The sequence below is a fragment of the Bos taurus genome, chromosome 27, assembly GCF_002263795.3.
Source record: "Bos taurus isolate L1 Dominette 01449 registration number 42190680 breed Hereford chromosome 27, ARS-UCD2.0, whole genome shotgun sequence".
NCBI classification, from domain to species: Eukaryota; Metazoa; Chordata; class Mammalia; order Artiodactyla; family Bovidae; genus Bos; species Bos taurus.
The window spans coordinates 6,746,227-6,761,086 of NC_037354.1; positions in this window are offsets into that span (position 1 = coordinate 6,746,227).

Sequence of the window (14,860 nt, forward strand, 5' to 3'; positions counted from 1 at the left end):
GTTCAAGGCAAGGACGGTTGCTACTTCAAAAGAGAGAAAATAGAAATGGAGGGAAGAAGGGAGGGAGAGAGAGCAGTCACAAGAATCTCATAAAATTCTTCTTCAGTTTTGGGGCCATAAAAGGCCCCAGTCTGCTCCCCACGTGCTCCTCCAGCAGAGCAGGCCAGGGAGCATGTGGCCCTGGGTTAGCACCTCTCTTCTCTGTCGGGTGCTGGCAGCTCTCTTCCCACCCGGCTCTGCTCTGAGGAGCTTACTGACTCCACTCTGACAGGACAGGCCTCACTCTGAACTCTCGTTCTCTCCCTAGGGAAACAGAATGACGTCCTTGAGTCATGAATGAGTTGGGAGTCCTGTTACCTGTTGACCTTGTTTCACCTACAAGACTCCGAGGTCTTGAAAACCCAAGACTGAGTCTCCTCAGCATTGAGCCCTTAGGTGTGAACCAGACAGAGAATAACTGGAGCCTGGAAACAGGAAGCACCTTTGACAGAACCATAGGAATGTGGGATTCTTCTCCTTCTTCGCCTGTGCCCAGACTTCTCCCATCCGAGCCCGGGCTCCCACGCCTTCTGCTCTGGACCCCAAGGGGCCTCACTCATTGCTCCTGAATCAGGGGCTCAGGACCCCTGACCCCAGCCTGCCCGCCTCTGCACACCCTCCAGTCTCAGGGTCGTGCTTCCAGTGAGAACAAGAAGGGGCCCTTCAAGCCCCCGACGCTCTGCCTCAGGTCAATCTGGGGGAAGCACCATCCCACGTGCGCAGGGGCGGCTTTGGGTCTTGGGCCGGGGTCGGCCGCCATGAGCATAGGTTGTGCCTGGAAGTGTGTGGGGCGTCGGGTGGCACCATGCCGGCTTCGTGCGGAGCGCCCAGGGACCCTCTCCGTAAGGAGTGCACTAGGACCCTCCCTGCAGCCCCCGGAGAGCGACCTAGAGTGGCCGTTCCCTCCGCGGGAGCAGAACCACACGGAGGTCAGGAGGACTGAGTCCCCGGAGGACACAGAGCCGGGTCCTACCACCCCGCGTGACCCGTCCCGCAGCCCCCTCGCTCCCTCAGAAGCTGCCTCAGACACCTCTGGGATGTCGTGTGGAAAGATGACACTGGACCTGGGCTTCGGACCCTGGCTCCGGCCCCGGCTCCGCCTCTGACTACAGGTAACATCCCTTCGCGGCGCCTCTGTGCCCTCGTCACCGAGATGCCAGAGCTGGGTGAGCTGAGGCGTGGTTCTGAGGCCCGTGGCTCCAGGCGCTTCCAAGAGGCATGGGGGCCCGACACAGAGTGGGGACCGCGGGAGGATGGCTGCTCGCCTAGTCCTCGGGGTCCCACCTGGGGTCCCCCGAGCTGAGACCCAGTCCACCTGGGCCCTCAGCTTCGCTCACCCACCTCCTCTCCCTCCTGTGGGGCCTGAGGAGCCTCTCCTTCATCCTCCAGGGCCTGTTCCTGGAGGCGCCCTGATGGCCCGCAGTGTTCCCATCCCCGGGCCCTCCAGAGAAATCACTGAATGGGCACCGGCAGAGGGGCGGTGCCTCCTGGCAGGGACCCAAGGGCCAGTGCCTGGCGCCCGGGGACTCTGTACCCGGGACTGGCTCATCGTTAGAGACTGGAGGGGACGCAAGGCTGCAAAATGCGGGGGGCTAGTCACTGCCCCTGCCTCAGCAAGCTCAGGGCGCCAGTCACCACTGACCCCCAAGAGCTGAGCTGCTGGGCGAGTGGAGGGTGTTGGAGGGTCCGAGCGCTGCTGCAGCGCCAGGAACACTGAGGACGGGAGGAGATAGAAGGAGGAGAACAGCTTTCTGTGACACCGTGGCACGGCCTTAGGGCTAAGATGGTCAGATCCCCCTGCAGAAGGGAGGAAATCAAGAGGAAATAGGGCGGCATGTCAGCAAGAAAAAGAAAACCTGTCTGGGGATACAACGCAGTAAATCATACCTAGATGTGCACTTTAACCATCGCATCAGTGGGGAAGTAGGGGGCAGGGGCAGGGAAGCAAGGAACTCAGCTGAAAAGAGGCAGGAGTCTTGGGGTCTTCAGTACCTTGGTCTGTGGAGGGTGCTTCATCAGGTGCATTTGAAATAGGGAGACAAAAAAATGGTTTAGGTTGAAAATGACAAAAATACTTTGGCAATAATATTAAAAAGTGTCCATAAAAGGAAATAGCACAACATTGCTTAATTTCACCTTTTTAATCTTCTTTTATTTTCTGATTTCTCTTCTGATTATTATTCAGAACTCTAGACATTTCCTCCATGAAAGAGTGTCATTACTGAGTCTTAGGATTAACTGAGAAAACACCAATTTTAGAGTCAGGAAACCGGGGCTGTGGCTCCAGAGATGCCACTTGCCTCTGGACCCCTGGGAAGTACCCTCTCTTTTCTGGACCTTAGTTTTCTCATCTGGAAAATGCGATGATCACTTAGGTCCCTCCAACTCTGAGATGCTATAGCATCAGAGCCCAGGGCTCCCACCTGCTGAAACTAGGCTCTGATGGATGGTTTCTTAGCAAAAAGATACTTCCTGCACTAAGTAAAAGACAAATTATCTGCCTCTGAGGAAAATATGTTTGTCCCTCCTGCTTAATAAAAGGAAGTACGTTATTTAGAATGTAGGCTTATCCACCTGCTTCATGTTACACGAGTATAGTAATCTAACATCCTTGAAGTTTCTGGGCAAAGCAGTCAAGTGAGAGAAATTACACAAAGATAGGAAACAGTCAGATGGGTCCCTTTGGGCATCACCTGGTTCTCAGTTTCTAGCACTCTCCTGGCCCCCTTTCCAGGCACAGGGCAGCTTGGCTCAGCACCATTCTTCCTGAGACCCATTTCCTCTGCTCCCACGATTTCCAGTTCCTAGGCAGAATCAGGTACAAAATGAGCAAAATGTGCTCCCAGAATGCAGGGGCTTTCAGCTGGATCAAACAGATCCACACTGTAACAGTTCATCACTATTCACTGCAGTGAGGAGGAGGGGTCTTAAAGGAAGGAACAGCTGTACCTGTTCCTATGGTGTGGGGGTGGGAGCAGGGGGAGAAGTTGAGAATACTTTGCTGTGAGGTCAGTTTTTGATTTATGGTCTAAGGGATGAGTCAGTATTTATGAGGCAGACACACACACAGTGGTGAAGCCAGTCCTGGAAAAAGGAAGATCATAGGCAAAGATAGAAAGGTGTAGATTTCACTGTGAATTTGGGAAGTCATGTGTCCTTTGGCTAAAGAAAAAGGAAACACTGTAGGATATGTAGACTCAAGTTTGGATATTTGAATTTGTCTTGTAAGCAAAGAGAAGAAACTGAAGGACTTTAAATGAGAAAATAACACTGTCAAGTTTGTAATCTGGAAAAAACTCGGTAGCTATATATAGACTGGATTCAGGAAGCGAAGGTAAAGGACTGTTATAAACCCACCATATATAAAACAGCTAGCTAGTGGGAAGCTGCTTTATAACACAGGAAGCTCAGCTTCAGGAAGGAGAAGAGATGTGCTAACTTAACCATCACATGAGGGACCACACTGGTAGGAAGCAGTCTGCTTAGGAGGCAGCAGTTGTGAATCCAGTTATGAGAATAGGGATGTTATTCTCATTGGTTATCCATTGAAAGAAGGTATTCATAGTAACAGACATGCATCATAGGGAGAAATCTCTGTAGCCTGGAACCCAATTCTGTTTACTCCCTACAAAACCTCTTTAAAATAGATTGTACAGGGACAGCCCTGGTGGTCCAGTTCTTAAGACTCTGAGCTCCCAATGCTGGGGCACAGGTTCGATCCCTGGTCAGGGAACTAGATCCCACATGCCACAACTAAGAGTTCACGTGTCACAACTAAAGATTCTGCATGCAACAGCTAAGAGCTGGCACAAATTAAAAAACAAACAAAAAAGAATCAGTATAAAGCAAGCACTTAAATACAATAAATTAAGAAAAATAGGAAGGAATATTTCACCTGGACAAAGATGAGTCATCATCAAACAGAAACCACTCCGAATCTCTCAAAGATGCTGAAAGAAAAAGGAGATGGTGGGGACCGGGGAAGGGGGGGCAGGGAGAAGAGACAGGAAGGTGTGCAGGGAGCTTGGAGAGAATCCCACGCCACACGTGGGCACAGACATAGACACACCTGGGGGCTGCAACTGGGGAAATTCATTTCTGGTTGCTTTGGTTTTCTTTGAAAACCTGGGATGACGTCTCTCAGCTGAGAGTGGGCTTGGTGAGCTGACAGGAGCTTTGGAGGAGAAGATGCTGCCTGAAGCAGTCGTGGGGAGTGAAGGCAAGCGGAGGGGAAGGAGGCGTCCAAGCAGGGCCAGTGGGGAGGCAGGACCCGCTGTGCATGAGGCATCCTGAAAACAGGTTGAACCCGGGGGCATGCGAAGGGGATTAGCAGCATCAGGTCAAGGATTCTAGGTTCTTCATCTACAAAGGGTTGAGCCAGAAAGACAGGAGGTGGAAGTCGAGAGCAGTTGCTTAGCATTGAGATTACAGAGGGTTTGCAGGTCCTGGCTGAGAGGGTTTTGTTTGTGTGTTTTCCCTTCTTGACACCAACTGTGTGTCCAGGGCTTCAGCTCAGTTCTGACACTAACCACCCCAGAAGGAGGGGCAGCCTCACAGGTAGGATCCCAGTTCCACAAGACTGTCCCCACCTCAGATGCCAACTCTTGGGTCCCCAGCTCCCCTACACTTCTGCCCGACTTGGGTGCAAACTCAGAGATCCCAGTACCTCCCCCTTCAGGTTGTATGATTTGCTAGACTGACTCACAGAACTCCAGAAAATGCCAGAGGAAGGGCCAGGCCACGGCTGCCTCCCCAGGCTCCTTTGTTTTACAAACCTTGGTTGATTTCTGTAACTGACCATTTGGGTCACTTGTTTGTTGGTTTCTCTTCCTACACTTTAAATTCTCCCTTGTATGTTTTCAATTCACCAATAGTGCATCCTTGAATGGAGAAGGCACTGGCAACCTACTCTAGTTCTTTCCTGGAAAATCCCAGGGATGGGGGAGCCTGGTGGGCTGCCTTCTATGGGGTTGCACAGAGTCGGACATGGTTGATGCGACTTAGCAGCAGCAGCAGCAGCATCCTTGAAAACACAGAACCCAACCCTATACCTGAACAAAAGCAAAAGCCTAGGCACCCCATGCATTCTCTCCCTACCTGACACCATGGTAGGGAGAGTATGCTGTTAAGTTTTAGGTCTCCTAAACAAAAAGCCTCTATTTTTTTTCTGTTTTTAGAGCTTCCGGAGTGCATCAGACCCACAGGGGGCGGTGATTCACAGGCTGAGAATAGCAGAAAATAGTGCAGGACACCCTGGGCTCCCTTTGCCACCCCGGTGGTGCCTCCAGCTCCCTGCTGCATAGGCCACATGCATAATCTGAGCCCAGTAAACGACCAAGCCCTCCTCGGTTCTCAGTGTTGGCTCCACACTCACTGAGGCAACAGACTTCATGGAGTACCTGTCAGGAGCCAAACACAGACAAGTTCGTGGTCCCTTCCCCCTCCCAGAGGTCACTGTTGTTCTTGTTATTGTTCAGTTGCTTTCCCAGTCATGTCTAACTCTGTGACCCCACGGATTGCAGCACTCCAGGTTCCTCTGTCCTTCATGATCTCCTGGAGTTTGCTCAAATTCATGTCCATGAGACTGTGATGCCATCCAACCATCTCGTCCTCTGCCACCTTCTTCTCGTGCCCTCAGTCTTTCCAAGCATCACGGTCTTTTCCAATGTCTTGGCTCTTTGCATCAGGTGGCCAAAGCATCAGAGCTTCAGTATTAGGCTTCCAATGAATATTCTGGGTTGATTTCCCTTAGGATTGACTGGTTGGATCTCCTTGTAGTCCAAGGGACTAATGCCCACCATTCAGTGAAGATGAGGGTAAATGTTATTTAAAGGTAAACTACAATGAAAAACCATGTGAGTTGAGAACTACTGGCATTAAACTATGGTAACTTATCAGAACTACTGGAATACAAAGCCGGAGGTCCTTGCACTGCTGAGAATGTGTCCTGACCCCACCACCCAGATTCCACAGAGTTCTGCAGATGAGATGAGCAGGAGAGGGTCATAGAGGAGGAGGGGAGGGGGTCAAGGTCACTTGGGGCTGGATGGGGCTGTCCTATAGTTTGACAGGGATGCGGGTTCCAGCTGGACACTCAGGATCTGTGCTCCTCACTCTATGCAAGCTCTGCATCAATTGAAAATTAGCAAAGACAAAATGCAGGGTTTGTAATAAAAAGAGCTCTTTAGGTATCATTTTAAAATGGGTAAATGGGCCGGACAGGAGGGACGGAGGACCACTCCCATGTGTCCTCTCACCTCTAAGGGACCATACATGCTGTCCATCTCAAAGCTCCTCATGGCTGGAAACCCACACTGTGAGGGAAAGGGAGACAAGACAAAGAAGAGCAAACCTGAGAACCTCCCTGTGATGCCTCATCTTACGTACAGATGCGGCTGGGCCTTGCTGCCTGGATATTTGGCCAAACGTCATTCTGGGTGTTCCTGTGAGGATGTTTAGAAATGAGACGTACATTTAAATCAGTGGACTTGGTAAAGCAGGTTATTATTACCCCTGTGTGACATGGGTGGGCCTCATCCAATCAGTTGAAGGCCTGAACAAAGACTGACTTCCCCCCAAAGGGAAGGAATTCTGCCAGCAGCCAGCCTTCAGATTTGAACTCCATCATCAGCTCCTCCCTGAGTCCTGCTGGTCTACCGAACTGGCACTGGATCTGTTTGTTTGTTTTTTTGGGGACTTGCCAAAACGTTTGTTTGTTTTGAGACTTACTTTCATAATGGTGTGAGAGGATTCCTTAAAGAAATGGGTTGTTTCTGTGGAGAACCCTAACTGACTCACAACCAAATGTGGACAAGTGAAGAGGAAAAAATGGGAGGCACTCCCAGAAAGCCCCTCAGGGATGGGCTGTGGGTGTCTACACTCTGAAGTAACTTTTCCTGGGTTGCAGAACCTTTGAGAACACACTTCCCCCCCACAAACACCCCCGCCCCCAGGAAACAGACACAAGACAGTCTTGGAAAATTTCAGTTTCTTCACCAAAACTTGGCCACAGCATGCAGCTGAAGTTGCCTTAGCATGATGTGGACAACGTGTTTTTGCAACCCTGCAATAACTGACACAGAGACACAGCTGGTGGGAGAAATGAACAGAAGCTAAGAAACACAGAGCAAGAAGGGTGGCCCCAAATGCCAGAGCCGGGAAGCCGGGAGTGGGGGTTGGGAGTGGGCAGAGGACTGGGGAGCCGGGGAGGCTCAGGAGGCAGCCACTCCCGGGGAGCACAGGGCTCAGGGAAGAGCTTCTGCAGAGACCCTGGGTGATGATGGCAGGTCTCTGGGAAGCCCTGCCGACCGGCGGCCACATGGTTTCCATTGCTTCCTTCCTCCCATGGTCCATCAGAAGAGACCTCCACTCCCGATCCCCTCTGAGCAGAGTAGACAGAGCTCCCATTTCTAAGGTCTTACCTCCCGCCTGAAGCTTCTGGGTAAAATAAATGAGGTGGTACAGGTAGCTCACTGGAACCACCATCTACACAAGCTTGGAGCTGGGTTACCTCTCCTTTAGCAGTTTTCCCTCCACAAGATGAGACAGGCTGAGGATATAGAAAGAGGGTGAGAAAGAGGAGGGGAGGGAAAGGGAGGGAAGCAAAAGGAGCCAGAGTGATGGAAACCTGCTCATAGAACCTGCATCACTGCCCTTGAAACATGCAGGAAAATTACAGGAAAGCTCAAAGGGGCTGGGATCTTCAGCAGCAACTAAAGCAAGGAGCATCATTCAGGAACATGCAGCTCCAGGAGAGAACAGGAATCTTGCCGAGGTGAGGGGAGTTGTTTACCTGAGTATATTCAGGGTTACAATATTATCTACATTTGACATATGGGGGGACAACTTTTATTTTTGTATTACAAGCTTCAAGAAAGATTGGACCAACTCCTAGCTGATGAAAATATGTAGCAAGTTGAATGAATTCTTGGCAAGCATCCCCAGGAACCTTTGGGTGGAAAAGGGGAGGACTGTAAGTGTGGGGCTTTCTTGTTTATCGAAAGGATGGAATCTAAGAAAGAGTACAAATGAACTAATTTACAAAACGGAAAGAGTCACAGATGTGGAAGATAGCCTTATGGTTACCAGGCTGTCGTGGGGGTGAGGGAGGGAAGGTCTAGGAGATTGGGACTAACATATACACACTACAGACTACATATACAAACTGCACACTACATATACAAGCTACACAGTACGTATACATACTACACACTACATATACATACTACATATACACACTACACACTACATATACAAGCTACATATACACACTGCACACTACGTATACACACTACTTTATGGAAAATAGATAACGAATAAGAACCTGCTGCGCTGCACAGGGAACTCTATAGGCCAACTCTCCTCAATACTCTATGATGGCCTATAGAGGAAGGAATCTAAAAGAGAGTGGATATATGTATATGTATAACCGATTCACTTTGCTATACTCCTGAGGCTAACCCAACATTATAAATCAAGTATACTCCAAAAATAATTTAAAAACTAAAAACGTTTAAAAAAAATAATAAAGAACGTTGTAAAATGAAGGGGGGCAGGCAGGAGTTTTCTTAGGAGAAAGGCTAACTCCGGGAGGTGAAGTGTTTCTGTCCGACCACTAGAGGGCGGCAGCTCGCCCCATCCTGCGCCTGGACTCCAGGCCCGGCAGCTCCTCGGCTTGTGCAAGTGGTCCTTCTAGGCACCCTGCCAGGGATCCCAGGTTGTTTTTGCTTTTGTTTTCTTAACCACTACACTCTTTTAAAACAGAAAGTCGTGAGGGAGGAGGGAGGAGGGTTCGGGATGGGGAACACATGTATACCTGTGGCGGATTCATTTTGATACTTGGCAAAACTAATACAATTATGTAAAGTTTAAAAATAAAATAAAATTAGAGAAAAAAAAAATAAAAAATAAACCCCAGAAAGAAACCCAAGTTGGTCAAAATATGCACACGGAGCTGGCAACTCTTACCCCATCTCCCTTGTGGTCAGAACTGGGGTTCTGCCCATCACCTCACCTCCCCTCCCCACCCCCCCCCCCCACAACCACATCCTTCAGAGCAAAGCTTCCCAAATGTTTCCTGGTGAAAACTTTTATTATGTTTGTGTATGCCAGCCTGTGCATTTTTAAAAGATGTACAAATTATTAGTCCTATTTTTTGTTATTAGATTCAACAAACATAACATTTCATTTCAATAAACATAGTCGGAACAAACCACACAGAATAAAAAGGGAAATGAACTGCATGCATTGTCCACTGGAGGTGCGCTTACAGGCACTGAACACAGACAATCGCTGTTCTGTTTGGTCTTTCTGTCCTTCCTTAATAACAGAAAGTACATGCGTAACATGATTACCCCATAGGAGAGGCCTGTGACCATGCTGAGAGGACATGTCTCCTCAAGTTAGTTTGCCATTCGCTTGTTACCACCAAACCAAACTGGTGACGCTGCCACCTGCAGGCAGTACTGTGTATAACATGTAAGCTATTTCTGTGCTTTCCTTCAGTGACTCTTAATGAGGCAAAACAGTCTCACCTGGATAGCCACAGAAAGGAAAGAAGAGTTTGTTAAAAGAAAAAACAAACTCTTCAACTAACTCAGAATCTGTTCTTATCTTTTATTTAAAATGAAGGAAATGAGTCTATGTTTTTAGATTTTGTCTTCATCCCTTCCTCAGTTCCAACAAGCAATGGTTGCATGCAGATTATTCTTCCACGAAAGAAACAGACTCTGGGTCTGCACTTCGTACATACAGACTTTCTTTGAAGGAATTTAGAATGTGAGCATTCTACCTCCATCAGAAGCTGTTCAGTGATCCCTGTTTGCTGCTGGGCAGGTAACTTGTGGCACATGGCGTCAGGGTCTGCAGAACTCTGTCCTGCAAGTGTGTAACTTTCCTCTCTGCCCTTTGGTCTCATGACTTTATCACCTGAAATGTTAAGGTCGTTGAGAACATTGCCTGAACCAGGAATAAGCAGCTCTGGCTGGTCAATGGGCAGTTGTAAAATACTGTGACTAAAATTGCTTTTTAACTCAGAGAAAAGTGAAGTGTCGCTGATTAAACGTTTCCAACAGTACTTTCCCTGTGATTCACATGCAGTGACAGCTGTTCATGATCTTTGAGATTCTCAAATTGTAAAAATCATCATCTCAAATTTACCACACTGGTCTTGATGAGGCTGCATCTCTAGTAAAATAATGCAGATTTTCCTGAAGGGAGAGGGGACCCCACCTCCTTTCAGAGAGGAGGAAGGAGTGGGTCCTTCTGCCACTTCGGACAGGCCAGCGTCACCTCTCAGGGAGCTGAAGGGGAGAGTGCAACTCTTGGCCATTGAGGAAAGAGGAATCGTTCATTTAATGTAAGAAAAATGCCATTATTAACTCTGGAAAGTGATGTCAGGTTGACTTGTTTCTCTGATCTGAGGACCATATACATAAGCACACATACATGATTCCAGAGCACAAGGCAGGTTTCTTCACTAAGTAACCTGTCTTGAGAGTTTCTAGGCTTCTGCTCTTTTTACCTTCTTTAAAAAGAAAATTTCAAACTATGTGATCATTTTGCTTTTCCACCTGCCTGCATAAAATCCGTAAGATGTGTTTTCTGGATTTGGCTTCTGTTGTTTTTTTTTGTGTGTGTGTAGCTAAAAAAAGTTTTCTAAATCACTTAGTTTATTTGACCTTGATGTGGCCTTTTAAGCCATCAGCAAACCTGAGGTCTGCTGGCAAGTCCCTCACCTGAAGGCGGAGAAGTAGCAGAGATGTTTCTGAAAGCGCGTTCCTGCTCCTGAGACACTTTCGTTCAGTGACCAACTCTCAGGCACACTGCAGGAACTCAGAAAACACTGGCTGAATTGTACCAGAAAGAGTCAAGGGATAACAGTCTGGACAATTTTATTTCTACCTCTTGTAAAATGTGTGGTGCATGTCTGTGTGGTGTGTGTGTGTGCGTGTGCACGTGCAGGCATGTGTGTGCACCTGTGTGTAACCCCCCGGGGGAGCACATGCCTCACTGGGAACTAGTAACCAGAGGACTCTTGCCCCCAGGCGCGCACAGAGCTGCTGCCTCATCCTGTGCAGGCCTCAGGCTCCCTCCTCAGACACTTCCCCCCACCCGCCCTCTGAACCAACCCCTTCATCCTTTCTGCTGCCTCCTTTTCCTCATGAGCTGATTGGTTCATACAAACACTCACACACGTGTGTGTACTGTTTGTATTTCTTGTCCATCTCCCCCTCATCCACTGAAGTAAAAGTTCTAGCATCAAGGACCCAGCAGTCCTTGAATCGTCTGAGTCGAATCAGAGAGACAGAGTCAGCACCTGTCCAGACAGCGGGCCCTGCAGGGGTGTCCCCAGCTGGGCTGTAGCCCACGACCCCAGCCTCAGCTCCTTTGCAAGCCTGGACTTGGGGGTGTGAGAGGCCTCATTCATGGGAGTCTGAGAAGGTCCCCCATCTTCCTAGAGTCACAGTCTCCAGAGTTCCAGCCCCAAGTCTCACACTAGCTCTCTAAGGTGGCAAGCTGACCTAGGCCCACGTGTGAAGGGACAGGGTGATGGTGCCCTTGGAGAGACCAGCAGGTCTAGCATGGCCGACCCCAGAGCAAGAGGGTCCCAGACACACAGCAGACAAGCAGTCACCCTGTGGGAGGAACGGAGCACCCCATAAGGGACCGGTGATATTTAGATCCAAGTGCACTGGGAAACTGAAACCTCCAACAACTCAAAATGGTATTGGCTATTTAAGAGCAATTTAGGGCACATTTATTCTTAACAGAAAGCTTCTTGTGCCTGCCCTGGAGTGCCTCCCCCTGGGATTGCTTGTGAAACTGGTGATGACTCAGAACTTCGGAGCAGAGCAGGGCATCCCCGGCCCGTATCTCACTCAGTCCTGCGCAGACCCTGATTTCCGCCCCCCCACCCCCCTGTCACCCCCGCTCTCTGCTCACGGGTGTCAGACTGCAGGGCTGGATCACCGCACGGCCCCACCTGGGACTAGAGGCTCTGCAGTTGTTGCCTGATGAGTAACCCGAGCGTGGTCCGCTCTCCTGCCAATTATCTTTGATAAGATCAAGCTCACAGCATACCAGTTTTTCCCACTGATTTCACGATAAATACTCATTCCTGGAACCCAGGCCCACAGCAGGTGTTTTGGTCATAGCAACAACAGGAGCAGGATGATAAGCAGTAGGGCAGAAAGGTCTGACCATCTCTCACCTAGGTTCTCAGCTTCGGCACCGCGGGACCTTTGGGAGGACAGTCCTTGGTCCAGAGGGTTGTTTCCTGCACCGGATGATACTCAGATACTTAGCCATCCTCTCAGCCTCCATGTACCAGATGCCATGGCCACCTCACCTTGGTTAGGAAAAACACCAGGAATTTCCCCAGACATTTCCGAACATCCCCCTGGTCAGGAATGGGGGGGTGGCAGGGGGATGCCAGGTCCAACCAGCCCATTGAGCTTTTCTGGAAACACAAGCTCTGAGGGGGGAGAGGAAACATCAGGGCTGCCTGGAGGAAAACCTCAGTGGACTCAGAATGCCGTGGTGCATCCACCCCAAGGGCGAGGCTTCAGAAGGCAGTTTTGGGTGCTCCCAGTTATAATCCCAGGCCTCCGACTGATACCATCATCAGTTTGCCCACAAAAATGCAGCTCTGGCTTAAATTTAACCTTTACAAGGCTGTTTGTTTCATCTTGTGAGTTTTTTTCTGGACCCTGGGGGGTGGACAGATCTCCAGGGGCTTGAGAAAATTCCAAGACCCACTCCCTTTCTTAGGGAACGTGCTTCTTGACTTGCTGATGACAACTGGTGTGTTTGCGAGTAGGCACGTAGTCCAGGCAGACCAGACATCAGTCGGAGGCTTGCTCTCCTGCTTCTGAAGCCCAAACAAGACTCTGTTTTCATTTCCCTAAAACAGCAGTGATTCCGTTTTAAATGCTTGTGTGTGGGTGCACTGTGTGTGCTCACTCAGTCGTGTCCATCTCGGTGACCCCATGGACTGTGGCCCGCCAGGCTCCTCTGTCTGTGGGGTTCTCCAGGCAAGAGTACTGGAGTTGGTGGCTATTTCCTCCTCCAGGGGATCTTCCCGACCCAGGGATGGAAATGAGCTCTCCTGGGGCTATATTAGCAGGTGAATTCTTTACCACTGTGCCACCTGGGAAGCCCCATATGCATATGTATGTATATATTCTTTTTCAGATTCTTTTCCATTATAGGTTATTATAAGATATTGAACATAGTTTTCTGTGCTATACAGAAAGGCCTTGTTTATCTTATAAACCCATTCTTTTATTATCCTAAATAAATTCCTTTATTTATTTCAAAATGTTTATTGAAATATAGTTGATTGACAGTGTTGTGGTAGTTCCAGGTGAACAGTAAAGTGATTCAATTATATTTACATATGTAATTATATGTAATCATTTTTTGGAGAAGGCAATGGCACCCCACTCCAGTACTCTTGCCTGGAAAATCCCATGGACGGAGCAGCCTGGTAGGCTGCAGTCCATGGGGTCGGTAGGAGTCGGACATGACTGAGCGACTTCACTTTCACTTTTCACTTTGATGCATTGGAGAAGGAAATGGCAACCCACTGCAGTGTTCTTGCCTGGAGAATCCCAGGGATGGGGGAGCCTGATGGGCTGCCATCTCTGGGGTCGCACAGAGTCGGACACGACTGAAGCAACTTAGCAGCAGCAGCAACAGCAACAGCATAATCATTTTTTACATTCTCATAGCTTATTATATAATATTAAGTATAGTTCCTTGTACTGTACAGTAGGTCCTTGTTGGTTATCTATTATATATAGTAGTTTCTATATGTTAATTTCAAACTCTTAATTTATTCTTCCCTCCTTCCTCTTTGGTAACCATAAATTTGTTTTCTATTTTATAAACTCATTCTTAATAAGCAAGAAACCAAGGCCCAGGAAGGGACTTGCTGAGGACTCCTGTTGGGCCCCTGTTGTAGAGGCCTCTTGGTTTTCTACAATGGCAGTGAGCACACAGCTGCATCTGTCTGGAGAAAATACAAGCAGTTTCCCGTGATGAGAAAGTTCCTGGGTAACAAGCAGGTGGTGCACGAGGAATCTGGACATATATGTTCAAATAACAAGAATTTGGTCGTTTTTCCATCTCTGTCTACGGATGAGCAACACATAATATGAGGGCTGTCAGGACCAGCAAGGTGTTCCTTATGCTCAGGCATAACGTCTGGCACAGGCAGATATTGTGATATTTGTTAAATAAGGAGGAAAAAAAAAGTTTGGCTCAGAGCCAGGGCACTGACTGCGGGCATGTAATGATTTACACAGGACCCAGCACCCAGGGTTAATACCCACCCTGGCCTTCCATGGGCTCGATAAATGGGGAGGCAGGTGTGTGGGGATGGGGTGCTGAGGGGCAGTGCACCCCCTTTTCTCCTGCTAAGACAGCTGCTCCATTACCTTTCTGACACATTCACTGTCGATGCTGTTAAAAAATAAAACCTGCTTTAGTTCTGAGTACTTTGCAAGGAAGCCGGATGGTGACGTCTGCAGGTGGATCCTGGGTGGGGGCAGGGGGTGTGTGCGGGGGTCAGGCAACCCCCCTCCCATCCTGATGCCTGCACAGGACCCTCACCTGTCCAGTGGCCAAACTGGAGGCCTGGTGAGTCCACAACTTTAGAGCAAATGCTGCCTTCACGCTGCCAGCCCGGCGGGAACTCTGGAGGCCATGAGACCTGCAGGAAGCTCTTCCTTCTGTGCACAGAGCCATGGTGTCGCCTGAGTCTTTTTCGTGTTGAAAAGGCAGATTCCAGGGAATTCCTTGGCATCCAGTGGTTAGG